At 40.2% G+C, this 10,958-nt stretch overlaps 1 protein-coding gene across 2 annotated transcripts in view; it reads right to left on the bottom strand.

The window, feature by feature from the left end:
* Positions 1 to 10,958, bottom strand: part of ATXN1 (ataxin 1) — a 309,255-nt gene that overhangs the window by 295,774 nt on the left and 2,523 nt on the right. Inside the window, exons 2-3 of one of the 2 annotated variants that reach the window (XM_083623781.1) lie at positions 7,842 to 7,959; positions 6,872 to 6,992 (exon numbers count right to left, since the gene is read on the bottom strand). The gene's annotated coding sequence lies outside the window, so the exon portion shown is untranslated. The remainder of the gene's footprint in view (positions 1 to 6,871; positions 6,993 to 7,841; positions 7,960 to 10,958) is intronic. The other variant, XM_083623800.1, reaches the window with a different exon arrangement.

Genomic DNA, 10,958 nt, shown 5'->3' with positions numbered 1-10,958 from the left:
AATAAATACATGCAAACATGTTAGCCCAAAACAGCCATGCAATTTCACATCTTGCATCTGCAATCTGGGATCGTCAGGAGGTGGTAGAAGGAAGCAAAAGTGGCACAGTGTAAGAAAAGGAAACATCAGTGAGTGTTCATGCAGTTTATTGCAGAGAACAGTAGATGGAGCCCTGGTGAGCTTCAGCACTGAAAAGCTTACACTCAAGTCAAAACTGGAGCACCAAAGATGTCAGGGAGCTGATGCAATAACAGCCTGCACCAACCTGGTCCCTCCAGATGTTTTTGACTTCCATTTCCATCAACCCCAGACATCATGGGCTACTAGGTTGCCAAAACCTCCTACATAACATTCCATACTCACACTGCACTGTCTTGAAGCTCAACATTTGTGAAGGCTTTGTTTCAGGTTTTTGTGAGTGCTGGATAAAAAGCAAGAGATATTTTTTTTATCTAAAGGTGTTTGGATATGATCTCTGATCTTGCCCCCCACTGCCACCAGCTCCTTGAACAAAACAAATATAATAATAATAATAATAATTTATTATTTGCAGCCTACCCATCTCACTGGGTTGCTCCAGCCACTCTGGGCAGCTTATATGGTTTATAACTGTTACTGACAGATACTGACACCCATTTCAGACTCTTGCCAGTGACCCACCAGCATAATGTGGCCTGATGCTGTGAAAAATGTATAGGATCAAAAGGTATGTTCAGATTAGGGCTGAGAGACAAATCACAACCGTCCTTTGAAATTTGTACAACTTTAAATCTTGCCATGCAGTTCTCTAACTGAGCAATGTGTGCAAAAACACTTATAATGAGCTGAAGTGCAGCTTCATCAATGGAAATAGCACGCAACACAATGGGGAACCTGTGGCCCTCCAGATGTTCCTGGACTACAATTACCATCATCTGCTGTCTGTGGCTGATGGGAAATAGAGTCCAATCAATGTATGGAAGCAGCAGGTTCTTGACATACAACAATGTAATGTATTAGTGGGAAATACTTGGGGGGAAAGGAGAAATTTGCACTAACATGCTGCTAAATTTTCAGGACAGCTTATAAAAACAAAATTGCAATATGGAGAACAGAATTTAAGATTGGAAGAATTAGAAACCGACAGAAACCAAAACCCACACCTAGTTCAGGTACAATGGAATTCAAACCAGGATTCTTGCTTCCTTACCCACTGCACTACCGAGATTGCTGGTCAGAAGAAGGTATTGGTGAGTTAGGATCCAGATGCATCACCAGAGTCCTGAATCCCCCAGCCTTAAAAACAGGGGGCAGCAAACCCCTGTTAGACAGGGGCTAGTCCACTGTCCCTCAGACTTTGGGGGGGCAGACTATATTTTGGGGAGAGAGAAAAAAAGAACGAATTCCTATGCCCCACAAATAACCCAGAGATGCATTTTAAATAAAAGCACACATTCTACTCATGTAAAAACACGCTGATTCCCGGACCGTCCATGGGCAGGATTTAGAAGGCGATTGGGCCGGATCTGGCCCAATCCGGGCCTTAGTTTGCCTACCCATGCTTAAGAATAAGGCAACCATCACAGAGCCAGTCCCTTCAGATACCCCATGTGGCTAAGCAACAGAGGCACGGATGAGTTTGTCTGTTTCTGCTATATTCTTTATGCTGCTTTTGGTTAACAGATCTCCTGAAGTGAGTTTCTTGTTCTTTCGTACTATTATAACGTATTATATTACACCTTCAATTTGTGATGTCATTAGACAGATTTACCATGCACCTAATGCTTCTAAATTATAAACTAGCTAAGCAAAAGTAGTTGTTTCACCATCATTACACTGCATTCTGAAATAGCTACCGGGGGGGGGGGCGGGAATCTATGGTTGAAAGTAGGGGTGGGAAACCTTTCACAGACCAAGGCCACATTCCCATCTGGGTGACCTTCCAGGAGATGCATCCCAGTGATGTGGAAGGCCAGAGGCAAAAGTAAACCAAGCACTGTGTGTAAATATTACCTTTCTATAGCAGTCTGGTTTCTACACACATTCACACCCCTTCTCTATCCTTGATTTGGGCAACTGAGAGGTATTATAAGAGTCCAAGGACACATTCAAGCCAGGCTTCAGTACCTGCATCAGATTTCAGTTTGAGTTTATTTGTTGGTGCTTTTAAAGCACCAGTCCAACAAAAGCTTTAGACATGAAAGTAGCTAAGTTATGTCTTGCATATTGCACATTTTGTTTGGCAGATAAGGCAGGACTCCTACAATCCGTGCATTTCTAGTCTGCACTAATTCCAAAATACGGATTTCTAGCCTGACTTAAAAATAGACGTAGAAGAATGCTTGAAATAGTCTACATTCCTATCAACAAGTGATAACCAACTAACCTTGTGGTGTTAAAGCTCAGGCAGAACACTGGTCTAGAAAGAAAGACATTAGATTACTGCGCCTTCGGTGCCTGAGGTTGCATCCATACTTAGTTACAATTACTGCCCCATATTGCTAAAGCATGATGCCTTTAGGAACCAATCTGGGAAGGTCAGTATGATTCCAGCTAAAAGCCAACATAGTCCCTTGCTTGGGAAGGGAATAGTTTTTTTTAATAAAAAAAGAAATAGAATGAGTAGGGCAGTTTTGAAGTTCAGGTGGAAGAAAAATGAAGACTGAGAACCTTGTGTAAGCCACACAAATCACATCTGAGCATCAGGATCTGTACTACTCAAGTGTTCAGTCTAGCAATCCTTTCAATGTGCTTGTGATGCAGGACAAGCTTTTATTAGCTACACAATGTGCATTTAAAAAGCACAATATCTAATCCTGAACAGAGGGAAAGAGGGCACTGTGACATAACATTTTCCAACAGCTGCCATAACAACATGCTCCTTGCCAGACAACTGCAGAATGCTGGAGACAGGCCTGCACATTTCCAGCTCCAAGTCTAGCTACTGTGTTTGAAATATCAAAGCATAAGCCACCACACCAGTCTACACTGCAACATATCCTTTTCCGACTCTGTCAAACCACAATAATGCTTCAAAACGTTATTCTGGTGGCTAAAAGGGGTGTTCCTGGGTCTTAATCAGCACGGTAGCAGGGAAAGGGGCAACATATTACCAGAGCATGGGGATAGTAGAAGCTGAACGCAGAGAACCTCTTGCCATACTGCTGCTAAATAAATTCATATGCCTGGGGAACTAATGTTTGGCCTGTTTTAGGCAAGAGTTGCACTTGTTTACAGACCAGGGCAGGGGATAGAGCCATCTTGGTCACTAAAGCAAGTACTGGCATGTATCTGTGTACAAAGTGCCCTCCATCAGCTGAGACCGGTGTATCAGCTACAACCCCTCTAAGACAGAGATAATCTGTCCACAAATATCCATCAGCCAGACTAGGCTACTACTATGTATTATGTAGGGCTGCCTTTGAAGGCTTCTCAAAATGTCATCAAAATATTGCTTCAAGCATATGAAATGAAACTCATCTCATAGCTTCAACAACCATACTGACTCCCTTTTCCAAACAAGATTCAAAGTGCTGGTGTTTACTTTCAAAGCTACATGTGGCTTTGGACTGAAGGAGCGCTTCTCATGCACAAACCTACCTTCTTCAGGTGCTCCCAACTAAGTAGCAGCCAATGAAAAATATTTTATCAATTATGGCATAGGACCTTTGAAATGCTTCCCTCCCCAGAGGCCCACTTAGTACCTGCTCAAAGGTATTTTTGGCATCACACAAAGGCTTTTTAAATTTTCCTGGGCCCTTTACCATATTGGTCAAATTGGGTTTCATTCTGTTCCAGTGGTGTGCCTATTGTTTCTGCTTTTTTGTTGTTTGATATAGGGTTTTCTTGTTGTTAAGTTGTTAAAGGGCAGCTAACAGAATATTCTGCAGTAGGATTACTGAAAAAGAGGACATATTTCTTAAATAACTAAGTGAATGTGAAGTCACCAGCTGGAACCTTTAAATGGTATCCAATGCTAGTCTTACTCAGAGTAGACCCACTGAAATTCCTAGACATTACTAACTTACACTCATGAATTTCAATGGGTCAACTCTGAATAAAGAGTCAGATACAACCCCTAGTTGTTCTTATTTATTCATAAGAGCTTGGCTTTAGAGGTTGCTATTCACAGAACAGTGGGGCAGCTTTTGCCTATGACCTCTGCAGCCTGTACTGTCTCATTTCTCATGCTGTTCAATCCTCAACTTCACATGTTCGCCAACCATTAAGGACCGCTTCTCCATATATGAACCAACCCAGACCTTGCAATTGTCATCTGAGGCCCTTCTTTGTGTGTCCTCTCTCCAAGAGGTCCAGAAGGTGGCAACAAACGCACAGGCCTTTTCTGTGGTGGCTCTCCATTTGTGGAATACTCTCCCCAGGGAGGCTTGCCCAGTGCCTTCATTACATACTTTTAAATCGCAATGCCAAAACAATTCTCTGCAACCAGGCCTTGCGCTGATTAAACAACTATGGCCTTTGAAATGTGTTTGTAGGAGGGAGATTATTGGTCTTTCTTTCTTTGTTTTTTGTTATGTATTTTGTGTTCTTACTTGTAATTTTATGTTGTGAACATCTTTGGATGAAGGGTGGCATAATTTAATAAACAATAATAATTATAATAACAACCCTCTGGAGCAGATTTTCAGAGGTGGTGGTAGAAATTGGGAAAATTCACTCTCCCTGTCCCTTCTATAACATTCAGTGAGTGGAGTTCCACTCACAGGATTTCCGGATTCAATACTTTGAAAAATATTACTTGGTGCTTATATAACCATTTCTCTTCAGTGCTCCTAGCATGTTATATTCATTATCACACACAAAACAAGTCCTTACTATACCACAACACTGTATGCTGGTATTATAATGCTCACATGGCAGAGGGAGGTTTGAGGGTGGGGGGGGGGAGAGCTGTTCAGTCATTCTTCTGAACACACATTGGGGCAGGGAGGAGAGCAGAATTGCACCCACTCAGGGCCCTAGCTTGCCTTCTATGCACTTTCTGTGCAAAAGAGCCAATACTCATACAAACTGAATGCATGTAAGCTCTGCTTATTATACAATCAGGGATCCTGCCTACTCAGCATTTCCCAATTGTGCTGATGGAGCCTATGTGCATAGCTGGAATAGTGCTAATGACTTGCCTAAGATCTCCCACTGGGTTCATAGTTGAACTGAGATTTAAAGTAAAGCACTTTCTAGCACATTTGCATTACAAACCAAACTAAAGCAAGGGCCCTTTTAAACCTCATCTATGAAAACTCCATTAATTACATGGCTACTCTCTCCTTACAGCCAATAATTCTAGTATTCGGTTCAGAAGAGGATACTCATTATTTCTTCCAATAGTCAAACCTTCTTAAATAATTCACCCCTTGCATTATAATCTGTAACTTTTGCTTGTATTAAATATTGAAGCACCATAATTCCTTGTAAGTTTATAAATAAAGAAGGCTGAAGGACAATAAAGTGTAAATTCAGTTGTCACAAAATCCAAATGGCACACTTGAGAACTAAGTAGACTCCAGTTCATTCCTAAAATCTAGTATTCGCAAAGATGCCATCAATAAATAAACACCATCTAGTATACAGTTCCCTTTGTTCAGTTTATTCCTGCTGATTTATTAATGGCTGTATCCTATTTCCGAATTCAGTTTCACAAGTGAAATTGTAGATTAAAAGAATAGAAATCAACAAGAAAAGAGTATTGTCATGTACACAGGTCTTATTCTCATGTAAGTGTGCATAAGACTGTAGCCTAAAGCTGCAGCCCTAAGTGCACATATGTGATAGCACACCCCATTGAACTTAATAGAACTTAATTTCAAATAAACATGTATAAGATAAGGCTGCATAATTAGCACATAACTCAGTGAAGTTTTCTACATTTTACTATGCTTCTCTTAGTACAAAAATATCAAAGTGCTCACACCTGTTAGGGATTCCATGTGTGCTCAGCTCTAAATAGCTTTCAAATTAAATTTGCTGTCATATATCAGTGTTAAACTTGTCCAATTATCAACAGGTGCCCATGAGCTATACTCTTTATGTTTACTACCTTGATAGCATATCATTTGGGATGACTTTAAAGTCTCTATAGCAGGCACTGTCTTTATTTTTGTCATGTAAAATGCCAAGAAGAACATCTGTGCATTATCATGTTACGCTTACTATCTCAATCTTGGCTGTGACAGACAGAGCGGATCTGTTTTCCTTAGGCCTGAAGGAATCTCTCTTGGAATAAAACTAGTCTTGGTGATACTACGGTCCGCTCCTGAAGCATGCAATGTATTTTCTGGAGTACTTCACTCTTAGCATACTCAGGACCCAGAAAAGGTCGTCAAAAAGGGAGACAGGCACATTATACAATCAGCAATACATGATAAGCACTATGGCAAGAGATGTAAGAGTATTTAGGGTTTTCCAGTAGGAAGTCAAATGATACCCCATATAAGGTATGCCTATTTCAAGTATTTCATTAAGAAAACTTTGCTCAGAGTGCAACCATTAGCTAATAAAGCATTTTCTAAGAATGCACAATTCCAAGCCTTGTTGAAATCACATCGAAAATGCAGCTCTCAGGAGCCAAAACTTTTTTTAATAGAAAAACAGATTATTTAATGTGTTTGTTTTTATCCCGGCATGTGAACTGAAAGCTTTCTGATAGCTCCATCTTCATTTCAAATATCAGAAATACAGTGTCGGACTAAACCCTGTGGAGACCCTGTAGGCAGTCGAAATATCTCCTAATATGTTTTTGTAATTTCCTTCAAAATCAAATCAATATTATTTTGATCTGTTGTCGCAGGGCCCCTAAAAGGCTTGGGCCTTTTTGCTAATCCAGCACTGCAGAAGTAACCTCGATTTAGGCTAGAGATGTATACACACTTACTGAGGAGTTAAGTCCCATGGACCTCAGTGGGGCTTGCTTCCGAGTAGACATGTATAGGATTGCGCTGTTGCTGAAGTCATAATACTCCCCTTCCAAATGCCTTCTGGGTCATTATCATATGCTGAAATAAACCATTGGGAGGAATAAATAGAGTGGAATATAATCGGTGGGCCTTTGTTGTCTTCAGCAGCCTGCTGAATGACTACATGACATCCCCTGCTCTCTGACATGACAGACATCTGGTGCGTATAAATAAATAAAAAGACTGACAATACTGTTAATGTTAATACCACTGAATTCAGTAGCAATCGGTAAGCTGGCAAGCTGTCTGCTCACTGCTACCCCTGACAGGAAGACTATAATAAAATGCATCAGTTAAAACTATTCATTGTAAGTGATAGTCTGCTTCAGGGAGGCTGTATTATAGTATCCCCAAAAGACACACAGGATGGTCTTCCAATTTATATTCTTTATGGACACTGATAATTTATTTAAAAGTGCAGTAGGAAATAATCCTTATTCCTTACACTGCAGCATTTGTATGAAAGCCCTTAACAGCACAATCAGAAATGACTTGGGTTACTTAGGAAGTCCTAGATAAGTTTGCGGCATTTCAGAAACACTTGAAATCTCAACCTGTCAGAATTCAGTTTTTTATTGTAACGATGACCGTCAATAACCCAAATCTCTGTCTAATCTGTTGGGAACTAACTGCACAACTTCTGACAATAGAAGTTGTTATTTCTTAGTGCTGCCTTTTCAAAGCACACTTGAGAAGTACATTACTCTCTCTGGTGGTTTGGTCACTGAAAAACTAAATACTTGGCCTCATACTACTATGCTCATGATGACATCAGAATTGTGAAGGTACTTCCACAGCAGATAGAAAGTTAGAATCTAGTGCACAAAGAGTCCAATATACCCTGATTTATTTTTTAAAAAAAAATCTGAAAAGAGAATTTTTCTTTACCTCTGTCTTGAAACTCAGGACATGAAGGTGTATCAGAAGTCACAAACACTCCAGGGCAGAATAATATGCAGGACCAACACTGAGCTGCAGAAATTCCATAACTGAAGCACCCTCAACACTGTGGGAGACAGGATTTGCAGTGGAAATTAGTAATATAAATATGAAAATGGGACAAGCCGTACATGTGTGATGCTTCCTCAATCACAAGCTTTAAAAATCCAGAGTTTCGAAAAAGGGGGATTTTGAATAGCACCTGTTTAAATATATGCATGTTTTCAAGAATGCATGTTATATTTACAAATGTGGCACATTTGATAAAAATGTCAATCTTGACCAAGGATAGCCAGCTAGTTAGCTGCCTGTGAGCCAGATATGACCCTAGACCTCCACTCCAAATTTTCAGATTTTCACTCTAGGCCTTCTACTTGTGAAGATGAAAGTAAAAGCATGCAAGCAGTGAATGCTCATAGAGAAGTAAATGTCACTCTACTCTCCAGTGTGCTGGCCAATGCATGAGATAAGTAGCTACCACTATGCCTGTATGTTTAATTGCATGAAATAAAATTGCCCTGCTCCTTTAAGTCATTGTACCATAAATGTCCAGGCAACAGGCCTGTCCTAGACAAATCTTGAACAAGTCATGGCTAAGGGTTTGCTCAAAGGACCAGTGCAATCCTAGGCTTGTCTACTAAGTCCCATTGCGTTCAGTGAGCAGCAATCATGAACATACTCACTAGAAACTAGTAAATATAAATGAACTCAGATGGACTTCTGAGAAAATAAGCCAAGGACAGCACTATGACATAATCTACAACAGGGGTAGCTAATTTATGGTCCTCCAGATGTTGCTGAACTGTAACTCTCATCACCCCCAAGTATTGAGCATGCTACCTGAGACTGGGGGGTCTGTACTACAGCAACATACTGAGGACCACAGGTTCCTCATCCTGAGTCTAGATCATTACATTTCTCTAATATCCCAGTTATCTCAATCTGCCTGAAAAGGTTCATGTACAAATGTAATCATCCTGTATTTTTTAAATCAAATGCTGTAGATGCTATACAATCCTTTCCAACACAGCGCATTAATACAATTACATACAATAGCAACCTACAAAGAAGTCTAAATAAGAGCATAGTATGCTGTATTAAATAACACTTTATGGCTTAAATGAATATTACAAGGGATGTTCTATAAGTTATGTGTGGGAGGGATATAATTTAATAAACAGAGCAAAAACAACCTGATAAAATACCAAATTAAATCTGCAGCATTGACACCAGACATTATAAAAACTCATCAAATGTTAGAAATCTGGGGAAATAAAATATTTAAACTCCAAAACATTCAACTATAATAAAACATATAAACTTCAGCTTTCTTTCCAGTCAGGATTAGCAGATATCCAGTATCCCTCGATCCATCTACCTTTTTCTTGACATAGCACAAGAGTACTTTTTTGTTTTGACCACAGAGGTCCTTCATTGAAGGGTGGTTGGCAAGAATGGTTGGCATCTGTTTCCTATTACTTACGGTAGGTAGAGTAGCACATACAGTTACACAACTTAAAGGTCATAAACAATTGCCTTTTGACACTTAAAACATTGTGCCACCAGTTGTGCAGTAGCTGACACTAAACAGCCAGCTTTACTATTGTGGGGAGCAATTATAATGTAAATATAGCGGATATGAACCTTACTGATTATATAAAAAAGCAATGATGCAAAATAAGTGTTCCACTAGTAACTAGTTCAATGCATTAGCACCATAAATTATATGAAATATAATATAATATAATAATATAATATAATATATTGTGGGTTTGAGCCCCACATTGAGCAAAGGATTCCTGCATTGTAGGGGGTTGAACTAGATGACCCTTGGGGTCCTTTCCAACTCTACAATTATATGATTCTCAAATACTCAAATACTAGTTGCTAGAGATCAATAATGGGAGGGTGTTATTGCAATCAGGCCCTGCTTGTAGAGTTTCCGTAGGCATTTGATTGACCACCGTGAGAACAGAATGTTAGATCAGATGGGACTTTTATCCGATCCAGGAATCTTGTATGTGTGTGTGTGTGTATGTGTGTGTATATGCATTTCTTAAGTTGGAACATGGCTTTCATTTGTCCATCACAGATACATTTGTGCGCTAGAGGTTTGCTCTAAGATGCCTTGAAGCTGACCTCATAAAGCAAAGTGATTGTGTTGTTTAATGGTGATTTAATTTCAAAAGAACAATTTTATGCAGTGAAGCAAAAGCTTCAGAATAAATATCTGAACCATGTTTTCCCCTAGGACACTGAGAGCAAAGTAAAATGTGCTGGTGAAACACACGTTCTTGATTCAGCAAGTGCATACCCATATAACACTCCATAAAGTATGGTTTTGCAAGCCACACTGGGTGAACGAACGACAAACAGTTTCACATAATGTGACATCCAAACCTGGGATTGTGGTTTGGTTAATCCTAACAAACCATGAATGCCAGCCAGTTTTATTTGCTTAGCAATCATGGTTTGTTAGGGTGAAACAAAAGTACAATCCTGGGCTTGGACATCATGCTAATCCAAAACCTTTGTGGTTTGTCTTTTTGTTCATGCACTCAGACCGTGTGCACATTATGGTGTATTAAACCATACTTTATGCCTTATAGCGTAAAGGTACCCCTGACCATTAGGTCCAGTTGTGGCTGACTCTGGGGTTGCGGCGCTCATCTCGCTCTATAGGCCGAGGGAGCCGGCATACAGCTTCCGGGTCATGTGGCCAGCATGACAAAGCCGCTTCTGGTGAACCAGAGCAGCGCACGGAAATGCCATTTACCTTTCCGCCAGAGTGGTACCTATTTATCTACTTGGACTTTGACGTGCTTTTGAACTGCTAGGTGGGCAGGACCAGGGACTGAGCAATGGGAGCTCACCCCGTCACGTGGATTCGAACTGCTGACCTTCTGATCAGCAAGTCCTAGGCTCTGTGGTTTAACCCACAGCGCCACCCACATAGTACCATGAAACTTTATGGCTCTTGCTCTCAGATAAGTGGCTTCAACTAAGATTAGGTTTCTCATACCGAAAAACTGGAGTTCTAAGGGGGAAATTTTTTTAAGCCCTATA

The sequence above is a fragment of the Podarcis filfolensis genome (genome assembly GCF_964270895.1).
Source record: "Podarcis filfolensis genome assembly, chromosome: 7".
In the NCBI taxonomy this organism is placed as follows: domain Eukaryota; kingdom Metazoa; phylum Chordata; class Lepidosauria; order Squamata; family Lacertidae; genus Podarcis; species Podarcis filfolensis.
This window is presented reverse-complemented; position numbering and strand designations above follow the sequence as displayed.